This window comes from Heptranchias perlo, chromosome 1, assembly GCF_035084215.1.
Source record: "Heptranchias perlo isolate sHepPer1 chromosome 1, sHepPer1.hap1, whole genome shotgun sequence".
NCBI classification, from domain to species: Eukaryota; Metazoa; Chordata; class Chondrichthyes; order Hexanchiformes; family Hexanchidae; genus Heptranchias; species Heptranchias perlo.
The window spans coordinates 33099009-33116359 of NC_090325.1; positions in this window are offsets into that span (position 1 = coordinate 33099009).

A 17351-nucleotide genomic window follows, 5' to 3' on the forward strand; every position below is an offset into this window, starting at 1 on the left:
TGATACTAAGATAGGTGGAAAAGCAAGTTGCAAGGAGGACACAAAGTGTCTGCAAAGAGATATTGACAGGTTAAGCGAATGGGCAAAAATTTGGCAGATGGAATATAATGTGCGAAAATGTGAAGTCATCCACTTTGGAAGGAAAAATAAAAAAGCAAAATATTATTTGAATGGAGAAATACTACAAAATGGTGCAGTACAGAGGGATCTGGCTGTCCTCGTACATGAAACACAAAAAGTCAACATACAGGTGCAGCAGGTAATCCGGAAGGCAAACGGAATATTGGCCTTTATTTCTAGAGGGATGGAGTATAAAAGCAGGGAAGTCATGCTACAACTGTACAGGGTGCTGGTGAGACCACACCTGGAGCACTGCGTACAGTTCTGGTGCCCTTATTTAAGGAAGGACATACTTGCATTGGAGGAAGTTCAGAGAAGGTTCACTAGGTTGATTCCAGATATGGAAGGGTTGTCTTATGAGGAAAGATTGAACAGGTTTGGTCTATACTTATTGGAGTTTAGAAGAATGAGAGTAGATCTTATTGAAACGTACAAGATTCTGAGGGGACTCGATAGGATAGATGCTGAGAGGATGTTACCCCTCATGGGGGAATCTAAAACTAGGGGGCATAGTCTCAGAATAAGGGGTCACCCATTTAAGACTGAAATGAGGAGGAATTTCTTCTCCCAGAGGGTTGTGAATCTTTGGACTTCTTTACCCCAAAAAGCTGTGGAGGCTGTCATTGAGTACATTCAGGCTGAGTTAGACAAATTTTTGATCAGCAAGGGAGTCAAAGGATATGGGGAAAAGGTGGGAAAATGGAGTTGAGGTAAAAATCAGATCAGCCATGATCTCATTAAATGGTAGAGCAGGCTCGAGGGGCCGAATGGCCTACTCCTGTTCTTATTTCTTATGGTCAACTCCATTTTGCTGTAGTCCAAGTTGAGATGATAGCATACACTAACATAGGGACAAAAATACCAATCCTGGGGATAACTACAATAAAAAAAAGTCCCCCAGTAATATAGGGCTATACTTTCACGATTCTGCAAAAAGTAGCTGTGGAATGAAGGGTGATGCTATGTAGTTAGAATCCACTAACACAGTATTCTGCTCTGTTTATTCCAAAAACATGGATTAATGAAGGTTGGCGAAAAGTTCATAAAAAGTCAAATTGTGCTTGTTAAGGCTATTAACACAAGCAGCATTTCACTGTCAAATCAAAGAGTAAGTATCTTAATCCCTTTCAGACTAGCGGTGAAGATTTCCTCTGTATACTAAATATAGTGAAATGATAGTCCCGTTCTTTATACACAAATTTATGATTTCTTCCCCCTGGAGTTAGTGAACTGAATGAAGAGAAAGATTTAGATCAATTGAAAAGCAAATGTTGGAAATGTGACATGAAAATAGAAAATACTGGAAACATTCAGCAGGCCAGTCAGCATCAGTGGAGAGAACAAACAAGTTAACTTTACAGGTGTAGATCTTCAGATGAAGGGTCCACACCAGAAACAGTAACGTGTCTCTTTTCTCCACAGATGCTGATTGCCTGCTGAGTGTTTCCAGAATGTTTTCTTTTTGTTTTGGAATTACTGGTGATGGAAGTGAAGGCTACAAGCCTGTGTGGCAGGGAGCTTAGTATGGGGAGCAGAATGAACCCTCAAAATGAAATGCAGCTCATGTGGAGAAGCAGAGGGTGATTTTTACCAGAAAGAAACAAGGAAGGGTTTTTTGTTTCACTTTTAGGTAGAATCCATATTTATTGCAGTGCAGCTTTGATCTGTGCACTTTTGTGCTTGCATGTTAGACCTCAACAGTATGCGTGTGCAGGGAAACACTTTGCAAGATAGAACTCAGACTCAAGCTGGATGAGTATTTACTATAGTTGCTGTTTGGGAGGGGAACAAGGTAACAGAAAGGGTTTAAAGGATGGAAGAGGATAAATTGAAATGCAAATCTGTTCTGCCCTATAAAGGAATAATAATAACCAAATGAATTGCAGATGTTTCAGCAGTGACACCAATTTCTGATGGCCTTGTGTTTCTATTGCCCAAACTCATATCAAAACCCCATAACCAGCAGACAGAGGAGAGTTTCATACCACTAGTCTAGGCTGGATTTGAATCTACAATCCAAAAGCAAAAGGCCAGTGTCTAGCTCAGGGCAGCACACAACCTGCCATTTTGTTGCATTTTTAACACATAGCGCATGTTAACTAACCAAATCATGACTTAGGGAAGCACACAAATGCCTTTCTTCTCATTGGTTAAGAGAGCTGTTCTAAACCGTGTTCCCAGGTTTATTGAGCTCAGTTATTTTCACTGACTGGTTGTTTGGAAAACACGTATGTCAAGAGAAGAGTGAGTTTAAAAGGCAACTCACATCAAATAACTGAAAAATAAACATACTTACAAAAAGATTGGTTAATTTTGAGGTCATCCAGCCAAGAAATAATTGTGATGGGAGATGGAACACTTCCAATTTTAAGCACTCTGTGCCAGGATTGAACATTCCCATGTCAGATACATCACAGGCAGCTGCAGAATAAAGCTTGCTCTACTTTGCTGAAAAATATACTTTAGCTGCAAGCTTTGAAGAACTCCCCCTATAGCATTAGTATGACATTTCCATATTCTGGGTCAGCTATCTTTGTGACCTCTCTGAATGTCATTGTGAGTTTGGTGCCAAATTAGAGGGATTGGCTTCAATGGGAAAGAAAATAGGGCAGGGTGTAAAATGGGCCGCCAATCCACTATTACCTGTTTTGCGCGATCACCAAAGATCGATTTCACCCCTTATATCTGCGACAGGTAATCTAGGGAGTGGCCAAGTCAATTGAAATATAAGCACCCTGTGGGTTTTGTTTAAATATATGTTTGATTGACAGTTCTATTTCAGTTTTACAGATACATTTTTAAATTTCCTTTGCACTTTTCAAATCTCAATCGTGCATCTCACTGTCGTGTGCTAATTAGGCAGTCCATCTGAAACCATCTGAGACAGAGGTAGGCCAGAGAGACTCCATCAATAGTCAATAGTGAATCTCCACAAGAGGTTACTATTCAGGGACCTTGGGGTCAATTTTAACTTCTGGGCAACCGGCGGCTGAGTGCGCTGGCAACCCGCTCATTCTGGCAGCGAGGAGGCCAGAGCCATTCAGAGGCCTGCACCTCATTGAACTGGAACTGGTGAACTGCCCGCCTGAAATGGGCATCCCAATGCAGATGGGCAGATTCAGGTCAATGCAATATTGGGGCCCAGCGGAAGGTAAGTCCGGAAGGGGGAGGTGACACGATCGCAGAGGGATGCAGCGGCCCAGGTCATCCTGCTCCTCTTGACCCCATAAAAATCATTTAAAACTTACCTCTTAGTGGCCTCTTCAGCTCTTTCGTTCGTAAAACCGGTTGGAGTGTGCACAGTGCCCGCTCTGACCCGTTCTCTCCTAAAATGGAAATTGTGGCCCTGTGTATGTCATAGAACACTGATGTGCATATTAAAAGGGGCCTACACCTGAAACAGGCAAGCACTTCAGCCACCCAGCGGTAGGTCTCTGTAAAACTGGCAGCAGGAGGAGTGTCGGCGTAAGTCTATTGACACCATTTTGGGGCCGTTGCCGCCTTGTTAACGCTGATTTAGGTAAGTTAAAGTCAACGCCCTTGTGACTTGTCCAGTTCACTTTGAAGTTTAGCATAGCAGACACAATTAATTGTTATTTTCTATCATTCTAAAGCAGGATAGTTCAAGCTCTAACAACTGTAAGTCATTGCTACTATTCGCTTATCCGTTTGTTAGTTAATAAATCTGTTTGGCAATTTATAGCCTGAGACACAGTCTAGTGAAGCATTTATTCTACTGCCTTCCAAAGTCAAGGACGTTCATGTAAGGGTATGTTATATAACAAGTGAGCAAAAATACAGTGACAAAGGTTTTCTGTTTGACCCCTAGCTTGCTACAAATTGCCTAGATATTCGCCAGGTAAATATACACTGCAGTTTATGGGAGCTGGGCTCGCCTTTGGGAATTACCTGAGATGTTGAACCCCAGAAAAACATCTGGAGTAAAAAAAAACAAAATATAACACTAATCTCACCAATGCCATCCTAACTCAGAATGCAGGAGCCTTACAGCCAACAGAAACTTTGGTCTCACAAATTTGGATTCATACATTCAAAAACAGTTGAAAAGACAGCATGCATGAGAACATAAACTTTCCAGAAACTCTCCAGTGGCTGGAGTCATACCTAGTACAAAGAAAGATGGTAGTGGTTGTTGGAGGCCAATCATCTCAGCCCCAGGGCATTGCTTCAGGAGTTCCTCAGGGCAGTGTCCTAGGCCCAACCATCTTCAGCTGCTTCATCAATGACCTTCCCTCCGTCATAAGGTCAGGAATGGGGATGTTCACTGATGATTGCACAATGTTCAGTTCCATTCTCAACCCCTCAGATAATGAAGCAGTCCATGCCTGCATGTAGCAAGACCTGGACAACGTCCAGGCTTGGGCTGATAAGTGGCAAGTAACATTTTCCCCAGACAAGTGCCAGGCAATGACCATCTCCAACAAAAGAGAGTCTAACCACCTCCCCATGACATTCAACGGCATTACCATCACCGAATCCCCCACCATCAACATCCTGGGGGTCATCATTGACCAGAAACTTAACTGGACCAGCCACATAAATACTGTGGCTACAAGAACAGGTCAGAGGCTGGGTATTCTGCAGCGAGTGATTCACCTCCTGACTCCCCAAAGCCTTTCCACCATCTACAAGGCACAAGTCAGGAGTGTGATGCCTGGATGAGTTCAGATCCAACAACACTCAAGAAGCTTGACACCATCCAGGACAAAGCAGCCCGCTTGATTGGCACCCCATCCACCACCCTAAACATTCACTCCCTTCACCACCGGTGCACAGTGGCTGCAGTGTGTACCATCTACAAGATGCACTGTAGCAACTAGCCAAGGCATCTTCGATAGCATCTCCCAAACCCGCGACCTCTACCACCTAGAAGGGCAAGGGCAGCAGGCACATGGGAACAACACCATCTGCACATTCCCCTCCAAGTCACACACCATCCCAACTTGGAAATATATCACCGTTCCTTCATCGTTCTGCCCAATCATCTGGAAAGATATATTGATATAAATTTATTATAATATTAATATATGTGGAATTTGTCCTTGGTAGTGTGTCACAAAGGAACTGAATTAATGTCAGATTGAAATGTATTAAAGCAGTTTGTTGGCAGTGTAGCTCCCTTACAATGGCAGGCACAATAATTGTTCCAAGCCAACTCCCACGGCGATTGGCACTCACTATTTAAAGGGATAGAGTTTTCACGAAATATTATTTATCCTAAAAATGTTACCATTTGAAAATTATATTGGCTGGCTCTGCCAATGGCTCATTGACTTTATCCAATGAATAATGAAAACCATACAGACCAGGAAATCCCCAGATTCAATCTCTGTGCTGCAGTGAATGATGTTATCTCAGCTTTGCCTGCAGTTTGATAAGATAAATAGAGAGAAGCTATTTGCTCTGGTAGGTGAGTCAGTAACTAGAGGACATGGTTTAATGATTATCACCAAGAGAACAAAGAGCGCTAAATTGGGCCGTGTAGCGCCCGTTGTTTCGGCGTTACACGGCATCTCCGACATACAAGACTGCGTCTTGGATGCACATGCACGTTTCCAGCATGATGTGCGCCAGATGCCATCTTGGTATAGGAGTTAGCGTAATCACAGATAACGAACGCTGGAATCATGTAAAGTAGGGAGAAAATGGCTTCAATCAGTGTGCAACACTGATTTAAAGTGACAGACACCATTTTGGGACTTAACGCACAGTCTTAACCCCGACCATCTGAATGTGTCTTAGAGTGCCTGGAGGACCCCCCACCAGCGCTATTTAAAGGGGCCATGCAGGATTTACAGGTTAGTGGCTGGATTATTGCTTCTGGCTGGCGAGACATTTGTAACTGCTTTTGGAGGTCTCCTAGACTTGAATACTAGGACGCGGGGATATAGCCTGACGTTTAGAGCCAGGACGTGCAGGAGTTAGGAAATGCTTCTACACGCAAAGGGTGGGAGACGTTTGGAACGCTCTTCTGCTGATGGCAGTTGATGCTATCTCAATTGTGAATGATAAATCTGAGATTGATAGATTTCTGTGAACAAAGGGTATTAAGGGGTATGGGGCTAAGACGGGTATATGGAGTTAGGTCAAAGGTCCACCATGATCTCATTGAATGGCAGAACAGGTTCGACGGGCCAAATGCCACTGCCACTTGCTGTCTCCTGATATGCGCCACCTTCTCCTGCAAGAAAGCAGGACATGTATCTGGGTGATGTGCCTGTCATGGTTGAATAGCTGCCAGTGTGTGTGTGGCCTGAGAGTTGTGGGTGGGCGGTTTGAAACAGTGGTAATGTGTAAGGGTGAGAGGAAGCATCTGATTGGATGAGTTGAGTACTGATGGAAAGAGTTTGTTGGTATGTGGGTGATGGGGGGTGTACTGCCTGGTACAGTTGGTAGGAGACGCCACTTGACAGTTGACCTCACTCACCTTGACCACTCATGTCAAAGCATTGAACTTCTTCCTGCACTGCATCCATGTTCATGATGCTGTGCGCCTGGCATTGACTTCGTCCCCCGGTGCCTCCCATTGTCTTTTGAGTATATGTCTGGACGGCCTCTTGGACCCCCACACCCCCCACCCCCCTGCGGATATAGGATGTCCCTCCTTCTGTCCACCTCTTGCACCCAAGGTCTCTAGTGCATCAGCAGAGAATCTTGGGGCATGCACTCTCGCAGGCCTGGTACCAACTCAGATCGGCAGATTGGTGAGGTCTGGCGTACACACTGTAGGATGTGGGATTTAGTAGTGCGCAACCATTATTCAATGTTTTAACATAACTCATCAGTGTGTAAACATAGGGATGGGGCCTGCATCTGTGTTTTATATGTGTGATGTCTGATCTCTGTTCAGACTGTGTGCAGACAGTAGACTGTTATTTTCAGCAAATAACAGGTACCAGCTACCTTTAAGAGATTTCTAAGAAACATCCTCCCTTTAAGAGATTGAGCTCCCTCTGGTGGTGGAAAGTGCGAATTGCATTGATTCCACGTACCTCTGGAGAGGAACAGGTAAGTGCTCCGGTGGGTCCAAACTTGCTTCCTGTCTGCGCAGGGGCCATTGGGCGCAGGGTAATAGCATATTACGCTACCCGCGCCCAAAAACGGCCCCCATTGAATTTGTCCCCCAAAAAGTGAGGTTAGGAGATTTTTTTTTAATGTAGGGCGTTAGGATATGGAATGCCCTACCATAAACAGTGGTGGAAGCTGAATCTATAATAGCTTTTAAAAAGGAAGTGGATAAATATTTGAAAAAGGAAAAAATTAAAAAGGCAAGGGGAAAGGGCAGGGAAGTGGAACTGTGAATAGTTGTTTCGGGGAGCTGGCACAGGCGATGGGCTGAATAGCCTCCTGCTGTGCTGTAATATTCTATGATGCCATGGAATCGCCTCCCCAAATACTCACTATTTCGATTCACAGATGAATAATGGTTCCCTGGGGGAGCACTGGTGGGCTTCAGGTACCCATGGAACTGCACCCTATGAGTCAGTGAGTTTAGGAGAAAAAGGGAGAAGATGTACCTACATGGGATAGTGCACGGCTAAGAACGGAAAGAGGAGAGGCAGAATAAGCATATGGGGTAGTAGATGGGTTTTAGATTTTCTACAGTGACACCATTATCAATAGTTACTCATTTTATCATCGGTATACTTATTTAGCAGGTTGCTGAAGCATGAGAAATTGAAATTTATGCTTGGATCAGGACTTCTGTAAACTGCAATTTATACCTCATCCCATTTAATCATTCATGCAGCAATTTAATCTAAATTAAAGCAGTTTACCATCGGACAATATGTGCAAACTGTATTTCAAGCAGGTTTTTTGTTAAGTGTCACAGAGAGCACTGATGCATTAAAAGGCAGGGGAACAATCACTGAGTTGCTATTTTTCCAAGTACCAGTTCAAGAAGTGATGGGAAAGTTATTTTACCAAGAAAGTACAGCAGTAACTATCACACTTATATTATATTTACACAATATTAGCTGCTGGTTAAAGAAAAGAAGTGTGAACCTCTCTAGGCTCAGGAAATGGAAGTGTGAGATTGAGAGGTCAGAACTGATTTGCAAGTGAAAGAAAGACCTGCATTTATATAGCACCTTTCATCACCTTGGGATGTACTTTACAGCCAATGAAGTACTGTTGTAATGTAGGAAACGTGGCAGCCAATTTTTGCACAACAAGGTCCCACAATCAACAATGACCAGATAATCTGTTTTTAGGTGTTGATTAAGGGATAAATATTGGCCAGGACACCGGGGAGAACTCTGCTGCTCTTCTTCAAAATAGTAGCACATGGATTCTTTTATGTCCACCTGAGAGGGCAGATGGGGCTTCAGTTTAACATTTCATCTGAAAGACAGCACCTCTGACAGTGCAGCATTCTCTCAATACTACACTGAAGTATCAGCCTAGATTTTGTGCTCAAGTGGGATTTCAACCCACAACCTGAGTCAGGTGAGTAGAACTACCGACTAAACCACAGCTGACACCAAGTGCTTGTTGAGTCTTTGATAAACCCACCTAACCAAAGCCCAAGTTTTCAAACTGGGGTTTGCAGATTTCTGTCTGTCAGTTTTCACAATTCTGTATATTTCAGTATATAATAATAACATATACTAATAAATCCAACAGGGAATTCAGAAGAAATTCTTTACCCAGAGAGTGGTTAGAATGTGGAACTCATGACCACAAGGAATAGTTGAGGCGAATAAAATAGATGCATTTAAGGGGAAGCTAGATAAGTACATGAGGGAGAAAGGAATAGAAGATTATGCTGATAGGGTTAGATGAAGTAAGTTAGGAGGAGGCGGCTTATGTGAAGCATAAACGCTGGCATAGACCTGATGGGTTGAATGGCCTGTTTCAGTGCTGTAAATTTTATGCAATTATATATGTAATATATAAATATATTAATAAAAACATTTCTGAGTTTGTGACACCGTAGCCTAGATTTTTCGATTAAGCTTAAGTCTGATTGGAAGTGTGGCGATGAGAGAAGAGTACCTGAGTGACCTGTAATGTGTTGACACAGTGGCCTGGAATTTTCCGGCTCGCACTTCGGCGGAAATGACGCCGAAATTTACTCCATCTTCGAGGCCAATCTTGCCAACGGGAACTTACACCCAAATTTTCCGTGGAGCCCATTTGCCTACGACGGAACATGAATTTGGTTCACTCCACGTGATATTATGAAGTGGGTGAATGCACTGGACACAGCAAAGGCTATGGGTCCAGCTGGGATGCTGAACACCTGTGCACCAGAGCTACCAGCTCCCTTAGCAAAGCTTTGCCAGTAAAAGCTATGACAATGGTACCGATCCGACAATGTGGAAGATTGCCTAGCCATGCCCTAGCTAAAACAAAACAGGGTAAATCTAATGCGGCCTTTTCGCCCTCCCATCTCTTTGTCCTTCTTTTGACCTCTCTGTTCTGCCTCCCCCATCTCTCTATTTGTTTCCCTAAAAATGGCTGAAATGGCCAAAACAAAATTGTCTGAGGAAAAGACACAAGTAACCGAGGAATAACATCAGCTGGTGTGGGAATGAGGAAGGAGAGGGGAGGGCTGTGTCAAAGATGAGTGGAGGCCAGGGATAAAAGGCCAAAGAGCAGGTCGAATATTGAAAAGGAGTGGGACTTGGGTCAGGATGTGGCTGAAGAAAAACAGTGGACATAAAAGCACAGGGCAGGCAGCGGGAAGGAGTGGGACGCAGATCCGGAAGCAGGAACGGCCGCAAAGACCAAAGACAGAGGCTTGGATGCATCTGAGAAGGTAGGCAGGCAACATGAGGTAGAATGAGAGGCCAGGGTCAAATGGGCCTTGGGTCAGGGAGTGACAAATTTAAAATGGCAGGGTGAGAAAGAGGAGTGAGGTGGAAGTGGAAACTGAATGGCAAGGCCATAAAGAAATATAGGTGTTGGATCGGGACTGGTGTCAGGACCAGGTTGGTTGGGTGATAGAGAGAAGGCGCAACCATACGCCTACTGTTGGGAGGCCTGCATTGCAAGGTAAGTAAAAAGAAATGTAACTTTGAAAAGGAAGGTATCAAGGGGCTACCTGAGGTATTACTCGCCAGACATTATCCCGGTGTGAAAATTGTCAGAAAATTGTGATACAAGGTCTGACCAATTTGTGACATTGGAAATGTGTGACAAACAGGAAGTGTGCACAGCCAAATTGATTATTTTCTCTTTTCCTTGTTGGAAAGCATTTATGTAGTGCCTTTCATGACCTCAGGATGTCCCAACACACTTCACAGCCAAATGAAGTACTTTTGAAAATGCAGCCGCCAATTTGCATAAAGCACTCTTGTTTGAAGAGTGCCATGGGATCTGTTACATGTACCTGAGTGTACAGACAGGGTTTTGGTTTGATTTCTCATCCAAAAGAAGGCACCTCTGACGGTGTAGGACTCCCTCAGTAATACCTTTCATTATCAGCCTTGATTACATGCTCAGTTTTCTGGTGTGGGGCTTGAACCCACAACTTTCTGACTCAGACACGAGAGTGCTACCACTGAGCCAAGGCATATGAAACACACATATACACATGAAACTGTGGTAATGCATCATGAAGTATTGCATTTCATGTTTTTTTTTACCTCATGTATTTACCTGTAAAAGCAATAATTTGAAAAAGAAATATTGGCCTCAGAGACAGGGGCCATATAGAATACAACAAAATGTACTGGAGCAGAGATTAAGGTCTCTCAAGAATCTTATTAATTAGATAACCTGGGCACTCTGGGATATATGAGGCTAAACATAATTTTGTTACCTTTTTCTCTACACTAGTCACACATACATGTATAGTATTATGTTTCATTCGGAACACCCCATCCATTAATAATGTGGTAAATCATTACAAGAACTCAAGGGAGTATCTCAAATACTGTGCTACACTATGAATTGTTTAGGTATTATATTTCTCTGGTGTGTTATACAACATAAATTTGATCTTCTTCATCGCCAAACATCTAGCTGGAGAGCAATGGATATATGGGAGTGATTCGAGGACTGCAATCTGATCAATGAGCTCAGATGACAGTCACAAATCATGAGGATGAAACTCAAACAGTTTACAACAGTCATTTGAATATGCAAGATCACATTACTGACTTGAAATCACTCTCCAGCATCTGATCCTTTTTTTGAGGGTTTAAATCTAGGCTCATCGCATCATGTACTACTCTGATTATTTTTTTTCCCCTGGACCTCAAAACTGTATAGCTGTTTACTTACCTCATTCTTTAAGAACATAAGAAATAGGAGCAGGAGTAGGCCATATGGCCCCTTGAGCCTGCTCCGCCATTCAATAAGATCATGGCTGATCTTCGACCTGTACTCCACTTTCCCGCCCGATCCTCATATCCCTTGATTCCCCCAGAGACCAAAAATCTATCTATCTCAGCCTTGAATATACTCAATGACTCAGCATCCACATCCCTCTGGGGTAGAGAATTCCAAAGATTCACAACCCTCTGAGTGAAGAAATTCTATCTCATCTCAGTCCTAAATGGCTGACCTGTTATCCTGAGACTATGCCCCCGAGTTCTAGACTTTCCAGATAGGGGAAACATCCTCTCAGCATCTACGCTGCCAAGACCTCTCAGAATCTTATATGTTTCAATGAGATCACCTCGCATTCTTCTGAACTCCAGAGAGTACAGGCCCATTCTACTCAATTTCTCCTTATAGGACAACCCTCTCATCCCAGGAGTCAATCTAGTGAATCTTCGTTGCACTGCCTCTAAAGCAAGTATATCCTTCCTTAGATAAGGAGACCAAAACTGTACACAGTACTCCAGGTGCCCTGTACAATTGTAGTAAGACTTCCCGACTCTTGTACTCCAACCCCCTTGCAATAAAGGCCGACATGCCATTTACCTTCCTAATTGCTTGCAGTATCTGCATGTTAACTTTTTGTTTCTCTTGTATGAGGACACCCAAGTGTCTCTGAGCACCAATATTTAATAGTTTCTCACCATTTAAAAAATATTGTTTTTCTATTCTTCCCACCAAAGTGAATAACCTCACATTTCCCCACATTATACTCCATCTGCCACCTTCTTGCCCACTCATTTAACCTGTCGATATCCCTATGCTGACTCTCTGTGTTCTCCTCACAGCTTACTTTCCCACCTAGCTTTGTGTCGTCATCAAACTTGGATACATTACACTCTGTCCCTTCATTTAAGTCATTAATATAGATTGTAAATAGCTGAGGCCCAAGCACCATTCTTTGTGGCACCCCATTAGTTACAGCCTGCCAACCTGATATCCCCACTCTCTGTTTCCTGTCCGTTAACCAATCCTTTATCCATGCTAATGTATTACCCTTATATATTACCCTTATATATTATTAGCCCTTACCTTGTGTAATAACCTTTCATGTGACACCTTATCGAATGCCTTTTGAAAATACAAATATACTACATCCACTATTTCCCCTTTATCTAACCTGCAAGTTACATCCTCAAAAAACTCTAATAAATTTGTCAAACACAATTTCCCTTTCATAAAACCATGTTGACTCTGCCTAATCATATTATGATTTTCTAAGTGCCCTGTTAGGACTTCCTTAATAATGAATTCCAGCATTTTCCCAACTACTGATGTCAGGCTAACTGGTCTGTAGTTCCGTGTTTTCTCTCTCCCTCCTTTCTTGAATAGTGGGGTTACATTTCCACCTTTCAATCCACTGGGACTGTTCTAGAATCTAGGGAATTTTGGAAGATCACAACCAATGCATCCACTACCTCTTCAGCCAACTCTTTTAGAACCCTTGGATGTAGGCCATCAGGTCCAGGGGATTTATTGGCTTTTAGTCCCATTAGTTTCTCCAGTACTTTTTCTCTACTTATTTTAAGTTCCTCACTCTCATTAGCCCCTTGGTTCCCCACTATTTCGGGTATGCTTTTTGTGACTTCTACTGTGAAGACAGATACAAAGTATTTGTTTAATGTCTCTGCCATTTCCTTATTCCCCATTATAATTTCTCCTGTCTCAGCCTCTAAGGGACCAACGTTTACTTTTGCTACTCTCTTCCTTTTTACATACTTGTAGAAGCTCTTACAATCCGTTTTTATATTTCTTGCTAGTTTACTTTCATATTCTATTTTCTCCCTTTTTATCAATTTTTTGGTCTTACTTTGCTGGTTTCTAAAACTCTCCCAATCCTCAGGCTTACTACTCATCTTGGCAACATTATAGGTCACTAGTGGAAAATAATAAATAGTGCAAAACAATGTTGTAAGTAATATTTTTGTGCAGCAGTTCTTTTTTTTCACCACCTATAGGAGCTTTCCAGCCTCTCTCTTTTTGAGAGCTTCAGACAGACTCGCTGATTTGAATAAAATGGGTTGATACCCATAATGGATTCAAAAAAGTGATTAGGAACAAGCCGATTTAAATAACTGTGTGTTCATTTTTGAAAAGTTGCCAATCAAACACATATCTGAACAAATACCACAAGATGTTTACATTTGAATTAAATGGTTTGGACCCTCTCTCAGACATCACGCACAGATAAAAAGACTAAAATCTGTAGCAACAGTATTATATTATGCTGGAACATGAATTCTGTGAGTGAAGCTAGGATTAAAGAAGCAATGCTAAATCTTAGACAAAAATTTTTGCTCTGCTTTTCACCCACTGCACTTCCCTCTAACTCGCTATCTACAACAACAACTTGCATTTTTATAGTGCCTTTAACGTAGTAAAACACCCCAAAGCGGTTCACAGGAGCGATTTTCAAGCAAAATTTGACACCGAGCCACGTAAGGAGATATTAGGACAGGAGATCAAAAGCTTGGTCAAAGAGGTAGGTTTTAAGGAGCATCTGAAAGGAGGAGGGAGAGGTAGAGAGGTGTAGGAGGGAATTCAACAGCCTAGGACCGAGGCAGCTGAAGGCACGGCTGCCAATGGTGGAGCGATTAAAATCAGGGATGCGCAAGAGGCAAGAACGGGAGGAGTGCAGAGATCTTGGAGGGTTGTAGGGCTTGAGGATGTTAGAGTTAGGGAGGGGTGAGGCCATGAAGGGATTTGAAAACAAGGATGAGAACTTTAAAATTAAGGCATTCCTGGTCCGGGAGCCAGCGAGCACAGGGTGATGGGTTAACGGGACTTGGTGTGAGTTAGGATACGGACAGCAGAGTTTTGGATGAGCTCAAGTTGATGGAGGGTGGAAGATGGGAGGCCAGCCAAGAGAACATTGGAATAGTCAAGTCTAAAGGTAACAAAGGCATGGATGAGGGTTTCAGCAGCAGATGAGCTGAGGCAGGGGCGGAGACGATGTTACGGAAGTAGGCAGTTTTGGTGATCAGAAGCTCATCTCAGGGTCAAATAGGACACCAAGGTTGCGAACAGTCTGGTTCAGCCTTAGACAGTGGCCAGGGAGAGAAATGAAGTCTGTGGCTAGGGAACGCAGTTTGAGGCGGGGACCAAAGACAATAGAATCATAGAAGTTACAATATGGAAACAGGCCCTTCGGCCCAACATGTCCATGTCGCCCAGTTTATACCACTAAGCTAGTCCCAATTGCCTGCACTTGGCCCATATCCCTCTATACCCATCTTACCCATGTAACTGTCCAAATGCTTTTTAAAAGACAAAATTGTACCCGCCTCTACTACTGCCTCTGGCAGCTCGTTCCAGACACTCACCACCCTTTGAGTGAAAAAATTGCCCCTCTGGATCCTTTTGTATCTCTCCCCTCTCACCTTAAATCTATGCCCCCTCGTTATAGACTCCCCTACCTTTGGGAAAAGATTTTGACTATCGACCTTATCTATGCCCCTCATTATTTTATAGACTTCTATAAGATCACCCCTCAACCTCCTACTCTCCAGGGAATAAAGTCCCAGTCTGTCTAACCTCTCCCTGTAAGTCAAACCATCAAGTCCCGGTAGCATCCTAGTAAATCTTTTCTGCACTCTTTCTAGTTTAATAATATCCTTTCTATAATAGGGTGACCAGAACTGTACACAGTACTCCAAGTGTGGCCTCACCAATGTCCTGTACAACTTCAACAAGACATCCCAACTCCTGCATTCAATGTTCTGACCAATGAAACCAAGCATGCCGAATGCCTTCTTCACCACCCTATCCACCTGTGACTCCACTTTCAAGGAGCTATGAACCTGTACTCCTAGATCTCTTTGTTCTATAACTCTCCCCAACGCCCTACCATTAACGGAGTAGGTCCTGGCCCGATTCAATCTACCAAAATGCATCACCTCACATTTATCTAAATTAAACTCCATCTGCCATTCATCGGCCCACTGGCCCAATTTATCAAGATCCCGTTGCAATCCTAAATAACCTTCTTCACTGTCCACAATGCCACCAATCTTGGTGTCATCTGCAAACTTACTAACCATGCCTCCTAAATTCTCATCCAAATCATTAATATAAATAACAAATAACAGCGGACCCAGCACCGATCCCTGAGGCACACCGCTGGACACAGGCATCCAGTTTGAAAAACAACCCTCTACAACCACCCTCTGTCTTCTGTCGTCAAGCCAATTTTGTATCCAATTGGCTACCTCACCTTGGATCCCATGAGATTTAATCTTATGTAACAACCTACCATGCGGTACCTTGTCAAATGCTTTGCTGAAGTCCATGTAGACCACGTCTACTGCACAGCCCTCATCTATCTTCTTGGTTACCCCTTCAAAAAACTCAATCAAATTCGTGAGACATGATTTTCCTCTCACAAAACCATGCTGACTGTTCCTAATTAGTCCCTGCCTCTCCAAATGCCTGTAGATCCTGTCCCTCAGAATACCCTCTAACAACTTACCCACTACAGATGTCAGGCTCACCGGTCTGTAGTTCCCAGACTTTTCCCTGCCGCCCTTCTTAAACAAAGGCACAACATTTGCTACCCTCCAATCTTCAGGCACCTCACCTGTAGCGGTGGATGATTCAAATATCTCTGCTAGGGGACCCGCAATTTCCTCCCTAACCTCCCATCACGTCCTGGGATACATTTCATCAGGTCCCGGAGATTTATCTACCTTGATGCGCGTTAAGACTTCCAGCACCTCCCTCTCTGTAATATGTACACTCCTCAAGACATCACTATTTATTTCCCCAAGTTCCCTAACATCCATGCCTTTCTCAACCGTAAATACCGATGTGAAATATTCATTCAGGATCTCACCCATCTCTTGTGGTTCCGCACATAGATGACCTTGTTGATCCTTAAGAGGCCCTACTCTCTCCCTAGTTACCCTTTTGCCCTTTATGTATTTGTAGAAGCTCTTTGGATTCTCCTTTGCCTTATCTGCCAAAGCAATCTCATGTCCCCTTTTTGCCCTCCTGATTTCTCTCTTAACTCTACTCCGGCAATCTCTATACTCTTCAAGGGATCCACTTGATCCCTGCTGCCTATGCATGTCATATGCCTCCTTCTTCTGTTTGACAATAGCTTCGGTCTTCTCAATATTTAGTTGGAGGAAATTTTTGCTCATCCAGTATGGATGTCAGACAAGCAATGTGACAAATGAGAAACAGTGGAGGGGTCAAGAGAGGTGGTGGTGAGGTAGAGCTGGGTGTCGTCAGCGTACATATCATTGTATCCAAATCCAGAAGGATGGATGTGGTTCAGATGTTGGTTAAGAGGGACTTTTTAAATTTGTTCTCGGGAAGTGGCAATGATGCTGATAAGGTTGTATTTATTACCCATTGTTAATTGCCCTGAGAAGGTGGAGGTGGGCTTTCTTCTTGAACTGCTGCAGTCCTTGTGCTGATGATGGTCCCAGAATGGTGTTAGGTAGGGATTTTCATAATGTTGACCCAGGAACGATCAAAGAACAGCGATATATGTCCAAGTCAGGACGGTGAGTAATTAGGAAGGAACTTAAAGGTGATGGTGTTTCCTTGACATTGCTGCTCTTGTTCTTCTCAGTGGTAGAAGTCAAGGGGGAGGGAGTTGCTGTTAAAGTAACCTTGGTGAGTTGCTGCAGTGCATCCTGTAAATTGTACATACTGCAACCGCAGTGCACTGGTGGTGGAGGTTGGAAATTGAGTCCAGTGAACAGCTCTTTCCTTGATGGTGTCAAGTTTCATGAGTATTGCACCCATCCAGGTGAGTGGTGAGCATTCCATCACACTCCTGACTTGCGCTTTGTAGATGGAGGAGAGACTTTGAGGGGTCGGGAGGTGAGCCACTTATTGCAGCTTACCCTCTGTGCTGCTCTAGTAGC